Source organism: Crinia signifera, chromosome 8, assembly GCF_055691185.1.
Source record: "Crinia signifera chromosome 8, ASM5569118v1, whole genome shotgun sequence".
NCBI classification, from domain to species: domain Eukaryota; kingdom Metazoa; phylum Chordata; class Amphibia; order Anura; family Myobatrachidae; genus Crinia; species Crinia signifera.
In genome coordinates this window covers 175800-188272 of record NC_139224.1, presented here as the reverse complement: position 1 = coordinate 188272, position 12473 = coordinate 175800, and positions in this window count along the sequence as shown.

The following is a 12473-nucleotide window of genomic DNA, read 5'->3' as shown; positions in this document are numbered from 1 at the left end:
ATTAATTACTTTTTGTGATCAAACAAGCTGCAGCATCATGGAGAAAGAATAAAGTCCCAAGGCGAAATTTAAGAGTCTGTGCTGCCTCAATGTCGGAGGGTCACTGGCACACCTCCTTTGGTGAATACTTGTTGCTAGAAGAACACTGATGGCGCTTGACTCTGTATAATAAATGACGGTGATCAGTATCGATGTGCATAAAAAAAAAATAGGTACTTGTGTATTATCTGGGCGCCTGATATTTTTGTTGCATGCCACTAAAGGCATGTGATGCCATTTTTCATTGTAAAGACCCGATTTTTAATTGTATAGTCAACCATGGGTGATTTCATACCCCCCACTATGCATGGATTTGATTTTATATAGTGTGATGAGCGCAGCGAGCCCCGCAGATTACTTTAAATGTATTCTGTGTCCCCTCACGGGGCTCGCCACACTATATAAATTCAACTCCATGCGTAGTTGGATAGTGGGGGTATGAAATCACCCATGGGTGACTAGAAAATTAAAAAAAAAATTGGGTCTTTACAATGGAAAATCGCATGGCATGAATTGTATGCCACTATATTGCATGCGCTGCAATACAATGAAAAAAATTGGCCGCCCAGATATAACACAAGTACCAAAAATATAATTCAAATGTATCAGATTATTGCAATTCAAACGAACAATATGAAGAAGGAGACAGTAAATAGTAGCATTCCGAACTCACAAATTCATTCATGAGAACCCTTATATCAAGGTTTCTTTAAGGGGACACCCTCAGTGATAGATCTGAAAAGGGGGGAGTAGGTAGCGTACCGTACTCACTAGAAAGACCACTAGTGGTCTGCAGAAAAAAAAAATTGGAACCATTTAAGGGTCACGCACAAACGAATTTATTCCAATAAAATAAGACATACAAGTTGAAAAAAGGTTGAAAACAATGGATAACTGAGTAGTGGCCGGGAGTGGACAAGGCCACAACCCAGGTGCATGGATCAGTCACTCCTTTGCCAATGCGTTTCAACAGCAAACTGCTGTCTTCTTCAAGGCCTTTCAACTTGTATGTTTTATTGGAATAAATTTGTTTGTGCGTGACCCTTAAATGGTTCCCATTTTTTTCTGCATACCACTCCACGCATGAGAAATTGATTTGGGGCGTTCTGAACATTAAAGACACCGTGATGTGTTTATAGTTATCAGTTGTGCTGTAAGTACGGTACACACTTTCTATGTTTGGGACTTCCCACGTGTGGTGCAAACCCATAAAGAAACCTTTATGTGCACAGAGTATTCTGACTTTCTGTGAGTATGATACGCTATAGGGGTTCCCTCTGCATGTTAGGGAATTCAATTCTACATTACCAACTTCATTGACACCCATTCATTTTTATTTTGTTTATGAATATATAATCAAACGGACTTCCATCTATGGAGGCTGTGGAATTGACTGTTTGAAGATAAAGAAACCGTTAGAGTGTAGTGGTCTTTCTAGTGAGTACGGTACGCTACCTACTCCCCCCCCTTTTCAGATCTATCACGGAGGGGTTCCCATTAAAGAAACCTTGATACACGGGTTCTCATGAATTCATTTGTGAGTTCGGAATGCTACTATTTACTGCCTCCTTCATATTGTTCGTTTGAATTGCAATAATCTGATACATTTGAATTATTTTATTTTTATGCACATCGATACTGATCACCGTCTATTATACAGAGTCAAGTGCCATCAGTGTTCTTCTAGCAAAAAGCTGCAGCATCAGCTTAAAAACAGCAAAAACTGCGGTACTTGTGTATTTTGACGGCGCCCATCGCATACCATAAGGCATGCGATATTGTGCGATACTGTACAATGCCATACAATTTAAAAATTGTATGACATTGTATATGGCATACAATGCGATGCAACATTGTATAAGCACCCTAATGGGTGCTTACAATGTTAAATGCACCCCCACGCCACCCCCCCCCCCCCCCCCCCCCCACACTATAAACGTGAACCCGAAGCATGGCGAGCGCAGCTAGCCCGTGAGGGGCGGCGGTACGTGTCCTCCGTCCTTTTCATACCCCCACTATCCACATCGGCATGGAGTTGAGAATAGAAAGTGTGGCGAGGACGGCTTCGCATAGTGCTCCGCTATGCAACGCCATCCTCCCCCCTCCGTCGGCTCCGGGCAAGGGCAAAGCTGCTCAGTGGGTGTGCACTGAGCGTCTTTCCCCGCAGCGATGAACGCTATCCATACACGCTGGGCATAGTCACCCAGTGTGTATGGACCTTAAAACAAACCAGGTTGCAAATCATTTAACAAATACAGGCATGCCTTTGTTAGAAACATCAACTTTGGCTGGAAGTTGGACACAATTATCTGCACTAATTGCTACAGGCAGGAATCAAAGCTAATCAATTATCACCACAGCATAACTTTCTATCCAGTCTCCAGAGGCTTAAACACCTGTGTACAGGCAGCCTCCTGCTGCGCTGCCCAGACCAGTGACCTCCTCCTCCCTGTACCTATTCCGGGTGCAGGGAGGAGCAGCCCTGGCCGTGCAGCAGCAGTAAGGGTCCAGGGAGGGAGAAGGGAACCGCCGCACATCACACAGGACAGCGGTACTTCCCAATAGTTATCACATGTGATCATTATTCCTGCAGTAGCCAGCGATGTGCAGCGGAGAGGGGCCGCAGATGTTCGTGCATCCCACCCAAAATATGCGCATACTAACCCCACACTGCGTCCCCCCTGCACATACTGACCCCACACTGCGTCCCCCTGCGCATACTGACCCCACACTGCGTCCCCCCTGCGCATACTGACCACATACTGCGTCCCCCCTGCGCATACCGACCCCACACTGCGTCCCCCTGGCGCATACTGACCCCACACTGGGTCCCCCCTGCGCAAACCGACCCCACACTGCGTCCCCCCGGCGCATACTGACCCCACACTGCGTCCCCCCGGCGCATACTGACCCCACACTGCGTCCCCCCGGCGCATACTGACCCCACACTGCGTCCCCCCGGCGCATACTGACCCCACACTGCGTCCCCCCGGCGCATACTGACCCCACACTGCGTCCCCCCGGCGCATACTGACCCCACACTGCGTCCCCCCGGCGCATACTGACCCCACACTGCGTCCCCCCGGCGCATACTGACCCCACACTGCGTCCCCCCGGCGCATACTGACCCCACACTGCGTCCCCCCGGCGCATACTGACCCCACACTGCGTCCCCCCGGCGCATACTGACCCCACACTGCGTCCCCCCGGCGCATACTGACCCCACACTGCGTCCCCCCGGCGCATACTGACCCCACACTGCGTCCCCCCGGCGCATACTGACCCCACACTGCGTCCCCCCGGCGCATACTGACCCCACACTGCGTCCCCCCGGCGCATACGGACCCCACACTGCGTCCCCCCGGCGCATACGGACCCCACACTGCGTCCCCCCGGCGCATACGGACCCCACACTGCGTCCCCCCGGCGCATACGGACCCCACACTGCGTCCCCCCGGCGCATACGGACCCCACACTGCATCCCCCCGGCGCATACGGACCCCACACTGCGTCCCCCCGGCGCATACGGACCCCACACTGCGTCCCCCCGGCGCATACGGACCCCACACTGCGTCCCCCCTGCGCATACGGACCCCACACTGCGTCCCCCCTGCGCATACGGACCCCACACTGCGTCCCCCCTGCGCATACTGACCCCACACTGCGTCCCCCCTGCGCATACTGACCCCACACTGCGTCCCCCCTGCGCATACTGACCCCACACTGCGTCCCCCTGCGCATACTGACCCCACACTGCGTCCCCCCGGCGCATACTGACCCCACACTGCGTCCCCCCGGCGCATACTGACCCCACACTGCGTCCCCCCGGCGCATACAGACCCCACACTGCGTCCCCCCGGCGCATACTGACCCCACACTGCGGCCCCCCTGGCGCATACTGACCCCACACTGCGTCCCCCCTGCGCATACTGACCCCACACTGCGTCCCCCCTGCGCATACTGACCCCACACTGCGTCCCCCCTGCGCATACTGACCCCACACTGCGTCCCCCCTGCGCATACTGACCCCACACTGCGTCCGCCCTGCGCATACTGACCCCACACTGCGTCCCCTTGCACATAGCACACCCACGCGCTCCTCACCCCCTGTGGGCTTCTCACCCCCTGTGGCACCCCCCCCCCCCCGCTTACCTGGTCATCCTCCCTGCTTCTTACTCGACTGGGGTTTGGCCCCCCCCCTTTACCTCTCTCCTGTCTGGCTGGCACCCCACCAGCTTCTCGTCCATCTGGCAGCACCGCCCTCCCCCTCTTACTTACCCAGGCACCCCAAATCCTCTGCTTCTTTCCCATCTGACGGCATCCCCACCAGCACCTCACCCGGCAGTACACATCCCCCCTTCTTACCCTGTGGCAACCCCTTCTTCCCGCCCGACGCCCCCCCCCTCACACCACCCCCCACTTTACCTGGCGTCCCCCCTCCCCGCTTCTCGCCTGATGGCACCTCCTGCCCGGCGGGCACCCCCACGCTTCTCACCCATCCGGTGACACCCCCCGCGCTTGCCTGGCAGCACACTCCCCCTACTTACCCTGGCACCCCAAACCCCCTGCTTCTCGCCCATCCGGTGGCATCCCCTCACTGCTTCTACCTTACTTACCCAGGTGCTCCCTCCTCCTTGCTTCTCACCCGCACGGGGGCTCCAACGTGGCCTCCATAATGTCCGGCTGGCACCCCACCAGCTTCTAACCCAGCAGCATACCCCCTTCTTACCCTGTGGAACCCTGTTCCTCCTGCCGGACGGGCATCCCTCCTTCTTACCTGGCATGGCCTCTTCCTGCTTCTTGCCCAACGGCACCCCCGCCCTTCTAAACGCTCCCGGATGGCACCCCTGCACTAATCAAAACACCCCTGGCGGGACTACCTCTATGCTTTAACCCCCATCCATGCGCTTCTCACCCCCCTGTGACACCCCCTTACCCCGTCATCCTCCCTGCTTCTTACCCACCTGGCGGGCATCAGCCAGGGGCTCCACCCCCCCCCCGCTTCCTTTCCTCTCTCCTGTCCGGTTGTCACCCCACCTGCTTCTCCCTGGGCAGCACCCCCCACGCCCCCCCCCCATTCTTATCCAATGGCACCCCCCTCTTCTGGCCCGACGGGCACCCCTCCCCGCTTCTTACCTGGCATACCCCCTCCCCGCTTATCGCCCGACAGCATCTCCTGGCCCGCTGCCACCCCCGCGATTCTCACCCATCTGATGGCAACCCCCCCTTCTTACCCAGGCACCCCAAACCCCCTGCTTATCTCCCCTCCAGTGGCATCCCCCCTCTGCTTCTACCGTAATTACCCAGGCACCCCCCTTGCCTCTCACCTGCACGGTGACAGCCCCGCCCCCTGTTCTTACCCTGTGGTACCTCCTGCTTCTCACCACCCACATCCCCCCCCTCCCCTGCTTCTCACCTGTCTGGCGGACACCCCACCACCCTCCCGTGCTTCACCTGCACCCGCCCGGCTTGCATCTCAAACCCCCTGCCTGCTTACCTTCTCACCTACTCAGCGTCATACCCCCCTTGCACTCCCTGCTTCCCACTTCTTACCTGTCTGGCGGGCACCCCTCAGCTTCTCAACCAGTGGGCACCCCCCACCACTTCTTGCTTTCTGTTTCTCACCCCATGGTCCTCACCCGGTGGCAAGCTTCTCCTCAAACCGCCTGGTTCTTACCTTGTGTGGCACTTCCGTTCTCACCCGGCGGCACACCCCCATCCGCTTCTCACTCTCCCTGGACACCCAACAGCTCCTCCTCCATCCAACACCCGGCGCCTGCACCCTGCCCACCCCCTCCATGCATCTCCCACCTGGTGCTAGCAGCCTGTACACACAGCATCCTCCCCATATTTCACACCCAGCACCAGCAGCCTTCCTCCTTCCATTTCACACCCGGTGCCAGCAGCCTTCACACCCCCAAAGAGTGCTGGGACTCACTTTTACAAAATTGGTGCGTCCCCGGGATGCGCTGTTCTATAGCACAGCAGGAGAGCCAGGGGCCAGCTTGCAGGGGTCCTCAGGGATGCACAGTGTTCTGCCCAGCCGCAAAGCAGGAGAGCCAAGGGGACAGCGCTGGTGAAAGGGAACCCCACCAATGCTGGTGAGAATGGGACCTGCCTCCTCTCCCCCTTTTGTCTTGCCCCTCTTGCCTTCTTCAGCCTTCTTTTCTTCAGCGGTAGATGTCAGGGGCCCCACGGATAACATTGGGTCTAGGAGTGACGTTACGACCAATCCAGCACCAGAAAGGTTAAACTTCTGGCTGCTCAGAAACAGCCCCTGGGCTCTCACCTCCTATACCCCGCCTCCCAGGCGAGTCAGTTTTTATCGTGCTGGCAGGAGCCAACACGCATTGGAAAGGTGCTGCTATAATAGCAGCATAAAACCTTTTTTTTAATTTTTTTATTATTCTTATTTTTACACTGACCGGAGTCAGTGACAGAGCAGCAGCGCCAGGGGTCTGTTAGACCCCTGCACTGCGCTCCATCACCCGGGACCCGGCAGCCAAACACCACCCACGTGGTTTCAACAGCGGGGGTGTTCGGCTGGCTCTGAAGCACTGGAGAGCACAGCCGCGTTGGGGACCGGGACGACAGCGGTGAGCACTGCTTACAGGTAACGCGCTCCCCGCTGGGATCGCGGGCGTGCGCATTTCTAATGGCGGCTGAGCTGCCCGGCGAAGGGGGATCGCCGGGCTGCACTAGCACTCTGTGTCGAGCACTCTGTGCCGCTTGACCACCAGGGAGACTTTTGAGTGTGGGCAGTGGCGTCGGTACGCGGGGCCGCCCGGCAAGCGCCGGATCCCCGGCATTTTACCGGCGCCACATGAGTCATATATTCCCAGTGGCCATTTGCTAGTAGGGCGAGGGAGCCACTCCTCACACAGCCCCTCCCACGGAGGCAGGAGCTAGGATGTACCCACGGGGTTTCCAGCCCTGATCTCTTCCTGCCTGCCTGCTGCACGTGTTGGAAGGACACAGAGAGCTTTCTGCCAGTCTGGAGTTCCATCTCTTCACGGCCAGGCCATCTGGGCAAATCCCCCCTGTACCTCTCCTTCAAGGACACCAGGTTACAGTAATTTATGCTCCTGCCGGCCTTTGTGCTTTGCGGAGCCCAGTGCCAGGTTTTTTATTTTGCATTGTATGCTCTGTCTGTGTGCTGTCTCATGTTGTCTTAACACTATCACTGCCTGTCAGAAAGTATATTGTGTTAAATGTTACAGTCAGCTGCCTCTTGTACAATGTAAGAGGAAAGTGGTGACGACACATGGGCGTTGCAGAGTGGGCGTACCCCAGCTTGTAGAGGGGTTATGCTTACAATGTATAAAGACGCATGCGCAGCTCCCTGTGGCAGCTTCCTCTCGGGAACCTGCTTGGGCCCAGCTTATCCAGGTCATGTCGCAGTTAATAGACAAGCTCTCTTCTGCACCATCCCTGCAGCCGGGACCATCCGTGTCTCAGCCATGTGCCCCCCCCCCCCCGAGGAGCCTGCATGGGCGTGTGCTTTGGCAGACTCAGTTCAGGGCATCCGTGCCTCTTTAAAGGGTAAAACCTGTAAGCCCCGGGGTGGGGAGATTCCTTCTACCCTCACCCATCAGGATACTGATGCAGATAATACTGATGAGGAGGAGGATCAGCTGGTTGACGACACAGTCGACGCAGATGCTGATGACACCTCTAGAGGCGACATTACAGCAAAAGTCGATGTAGGGGCCCTGGTAATTGCGGTTAGAGACGTGTTAAATTTACAGGAGGTCTCTGAACCGGTACAGTCTGTGGGCCCATCTTTTTTTTTTTTTTATGTTTCAATATTTTTATTGAGTTTTTTTTTTAATATTTTGTTGCTTACAAAGCACAATCAGAATATAAACAATATCTTTGAGTACACTAGTATATATAAATCATTGTTCTCCATTTGTCTTGTACAGCAGATAAAGAAAACAAAAATCATTTTACCTATGAATAACAAAGAAATAATAGATGCTATACATCTTGACATATGTTTAGCTTAATAAAGAGGTACTAAAGTGGTTCTTTACCACAAGTCATACAAATGAAACGTCGGATCACATCTAAGACAAAGACAAGAAGGGGTAGGGGTGTGAGAGGAGGGGAGGAGGGGGGGTGGTATAGGATTTTGTGTAGAGCGGGCGTCGAACACATGTGGCTCTTGTCAAGACCGGTTAAGGATGTAGTGAGTATTGGTATTGCTTCATCCATCGAGGGGTAAGGCACCCCCGACTGAGCTGAGGACTTCATTTACATAGATTGAACGCTGAGAGGATTTGGGCTTTAACCTCTGAGTCTAATGAATTTATAAAGGGGTTCCATTTAGCAAAAAATTTTGATGACGAGTAATTAGGGTCGAATTTAAGAGATCTTTTGTCGAAATAAAGTAGATTCAGAAGCTTTGCTTTTAGTTCAGTTATGGAGGGGGAAGATGAGGATATCCAATGGGTTAATATGAGTTTTTTGGCTAAGGTTAATATTAAAATTAATAAAGGCGTATGAATCTGAGTTAGGGAGTTTAGCTGCCAGTTTTTGAAGTTCAGACATAAACATGCCAAGGGGTCAATTTGGAATGAGGTTGAAAGTAATTGATTTGTATAGTGGATAGTTTTCCTCCAGAATTTAAGTATTTTTGAGCACTCCCAGAAGCAATGATAGAACCTGGCATTTCCCATCTTACATTTTGGACACTCACCAGAGGCTTCCGGGGACATGTGTTTGGACTGGGCTGGGGCTATGTATATTCGGTGGATTACCTTAAAGTGAACCTCCTGTAGGTATGCTGACTGTAATATTTTCATATTTTTGGGGTAATTTTTGAGTAAATCGGATGGGGAGGTACAATCTGGGATATTGTGAGACCATTTTAGGCATAATGCGTCTAGATGTGAATCTGGCATGTTGTCGATTAGTATATCATATAAATAACAGGTTTTAAAAGGTTGGTGGAAGAGTGTGCTAAAAATTTGTGACAACGGATCGTACGTTACTTGAGCCATAATGGATGGTAGGAGTGAGGTAATATAGTGCCTAGTTTGCAAAAACATAAAGAAGTGTTTGTTAAAAAGGTCGTAGGTATTCTTTAGAGAAGCAAATGATAAGATAATTCCTCCAGGGTCAAATATTTTCGTGGCTAGGTCCAGTCCTTTAAGTCTCCAAATGTTGTAAGTTGAGTTTTGTAGTGAGGGGGGGAAGTTGGGGTTTCCCCATAGTGGAATAAATGGTGTGATTTTGTGGTCTCTATGTAGCTTTTTGTTAATCTGTAGCCAGGAGTCGTAGGTGCTTTTAAAAAGTATATGATTGCGAATGGTCAGTGGGATTAATTTGAGCGGGGTGTGCAGTAAAGCACTAGGTGAGTAAGGGGAGAAAAGATGGTTATCTAAGCTTGATTCAGTGTATACAGAATTGTTATAAAGCCAGTCAGAAATATATCGAAAATGTACAGACCAGGCATAATATTGAAAGTTCGGGATCTTTAGGCCGCCTTTTACTTTATTTTGTGATAGTTTAATAAGGGACATCCTTGGTCTCTTTCCTGACCATAGGAATTTGGACATGCCTCTATTTAAAGTTGCCAAGTCTCGGGTGTTTAATATGCAGGGTAACATCTGGAGATAGTAAAAGATTTTGGGGAAAATTATGCTTTTAAGCACTGCGGCTCTTCCCAGCAAAGAGATGGGCAGTTTAGTCCAGCAATCTAATTGGGCAAGTATTTTAGTGATGAGGGGTTCGAAATTGGCTTTATATAATAGTTGAGGGTTGTTTGTTATATTAACCCCTAGCTACTTAATTTGCTTGGGTTGTATATTAAATTGTGAAACTGTGGGATGTGTAGCTAAGGGTTGGTGGAGGGGGGTTAGAGGGAGAATTTCAGTTTTGCTGACATTTATTTTGTAACCTGAGGTTAGACCGAAAGATTTGATAATGTCCATAATGACAGGAATGGATGTGAGGGGATTGGAAACAAATAAAATCATATCATCAGCAAATAGAGTTAGTTTGATCTCTTTAGAGTTAATAAAAATACCGGAGAATTCAGGTGTGGTCCTAAGGGCAATTGCAAGAGGTTCTATTGATAGCGCAAAGAGGAGGGGAGACAGGGGACATCCCTGTCTCGTCCCTCTTTGAATAGGGAAAGGAGGGGATAAGAACCCATTACACGCAATTTGAGAGGTTGGAGAAGTGTATAATGTTTTGAGGAATGAAATAAATTTTGTGGGGTATCCGAATTTAGCTAAGGTTTGAAATAGATGGGGCCAGAGCACGAGATCGAATGCCTTTTCGGCATCAATCGCCAGGATAAGGCTGGGATCTGTGTCTGGGATGCAGGGGAAGAAAGTCTGGGTGGCTGCCAAAATCTTTCTTACATTGCAAACAGATGGCGTCCTGTGACAAAACCAGTCTGATCCTGGTGAACCACCTGAGGTAAGGTAGGGTTGAGACGGTCCGCAAGAATCTTTGTTAATAATTTATAATCGTTATTAAGCAACGAAATTGGGCGGTAGGACCCAGGTTTAGATAGGTCCCTACCTGGCTTTGGGAGAACCTTAACTATTGCTGAATTAAAATAGAGTGGGGGGGAACCCTCAGCAAGGATGGAGTTAAATACTGTGACTAAGATGGGTGCTAGTTGGTCTGAGAGCATTCTATAAAAATCTCCAGAAAATCCATCTGGACCCGGAGCCTTGGCTATTTTTAAGGTTTTAATAGCTTTTGTTACCTCTATCAGTGATACTGGGGAAGTTAGGGATGATATGGAGGATTCAGAAAGTTGTGGGAATTCTAAATCGGACCATATGTTGTGAATGCGATTTGGTGAAAGGGATTCAAGGTACGCGGGAGAATTAGGAGGATCTGCTTCTGGTGTGGTGTAGATGGAACTGTAGAAGTCCGACATAGTTTGTGTGATTTGTGAATTGGATGTTGTGAAAGTACCGTCAGGGCATGTCAGGGGATGGACCAGCATGGGAGCTCTGGTAGTGATAAGTATATTCGATAATAATTTTCCAGTTTTATTCCCTAGCTTATGAAAGCGATAATTAGAGATAAATTGTAACTTGTCTGTCATTGCCTGAAGGGCTTCGTCAAGTTGAGTCTTTGCATGATTATATGCTGCTTTTGTATTTGGATTAGGAGTCTGAGTATAAGTAGAATATGTATTTGTTAACGACTCTTGAAGTAGTAAATATGAATCTGCTAAAGACCTTTTAAGTTTTTTTTCAAATGCCATTATAGATCCACGTAAAACAGCTTTGGCCGCCATCCAAAACATGGCAGGCGAAGCTAAGTAGTATTCTATATGGTTTGAATGATATTCACTCCAAGCGTCTAGGAGGTATTTTAAAAATTGTTCTGAGGAACCTAAATGTGCTCAGCTCAGTCATGGGAGTCCGGGTGATGGTTCTGTGGCTTCACATATGTCTCAGCTTCAGATTCAGTTTGATTCCTAGGTGTAGGAGTGGGGAAGGAGTGGAAAGAGAGGGAACATATAACATGACAAGACAGGGGGAACATAACAAATATACATTTAAAGGGTATGATCAACATACCAGAAGGTAATGATGGATATAATAGACTATCCGCATTTGAAAACATATAAAAACGAGAAAACCTAAAAATCCCTATATCACGGGATATGAATAGAAATTAGAGGACCGGGGGCATAAACTACGGTCCTTAGCCCTTAACATAGAAACCTAAAATGCCTGATCATAACTAGGATAAGTTCCTTCTTTCCCCCTTTTTTTTTTTATCTTTTTATTACTTTTTTCTTTCCTTAGCTGTATAAACCTATTTCTCATAGTGATAGGGGGCATATTATTATGTTACTTATTTTATCATGCATTTTCTCTTCACTTTCCTTCCTTCTCACTTAACTCTCTCTCTCCCTTCATCATAATAGCTTATCTACACCAACAATTGTAATGCAACTAAGATCTAAACCATGGAGATAAGAAATGCTGCAGTATATGATATTACAGGAAATTCCTATAAACCTTCACTGTGAGAGAAAGAAAGATAAAAATAAAAAATATAAGAGAAAAAACCGGAAGGATAAGAGATTGTTTGTCCAAAATATGTACTGAATAAGGCTCTTCGTCCTGAATTGGACACTGGGAGATTAATGTTGAGTGGGTGAGGTGATAGTGTCACTCCGGAGGATCTGTAATGTCGTTGGAGGATGCTTCATTTCTGTGTTGTAGGAAGGCTCTGGCATCATCCGGGCACAGGAAATCATAATGGGAATCTGCTGTGAAGATCCTGAGGCGAGCAGGATACATCAGGGCAAATTTTTGTTTATCTGCTACTAATTTCGTGCAGATCGGAGAAAAGGCTTTACGCTGCTTCGAGAGTTCCACTGAGAAATCTTGGAAGATAAAAATTTTCCTCCCTTCCCATGATAAATTCTGATGTTTGCGGGAAGCCTT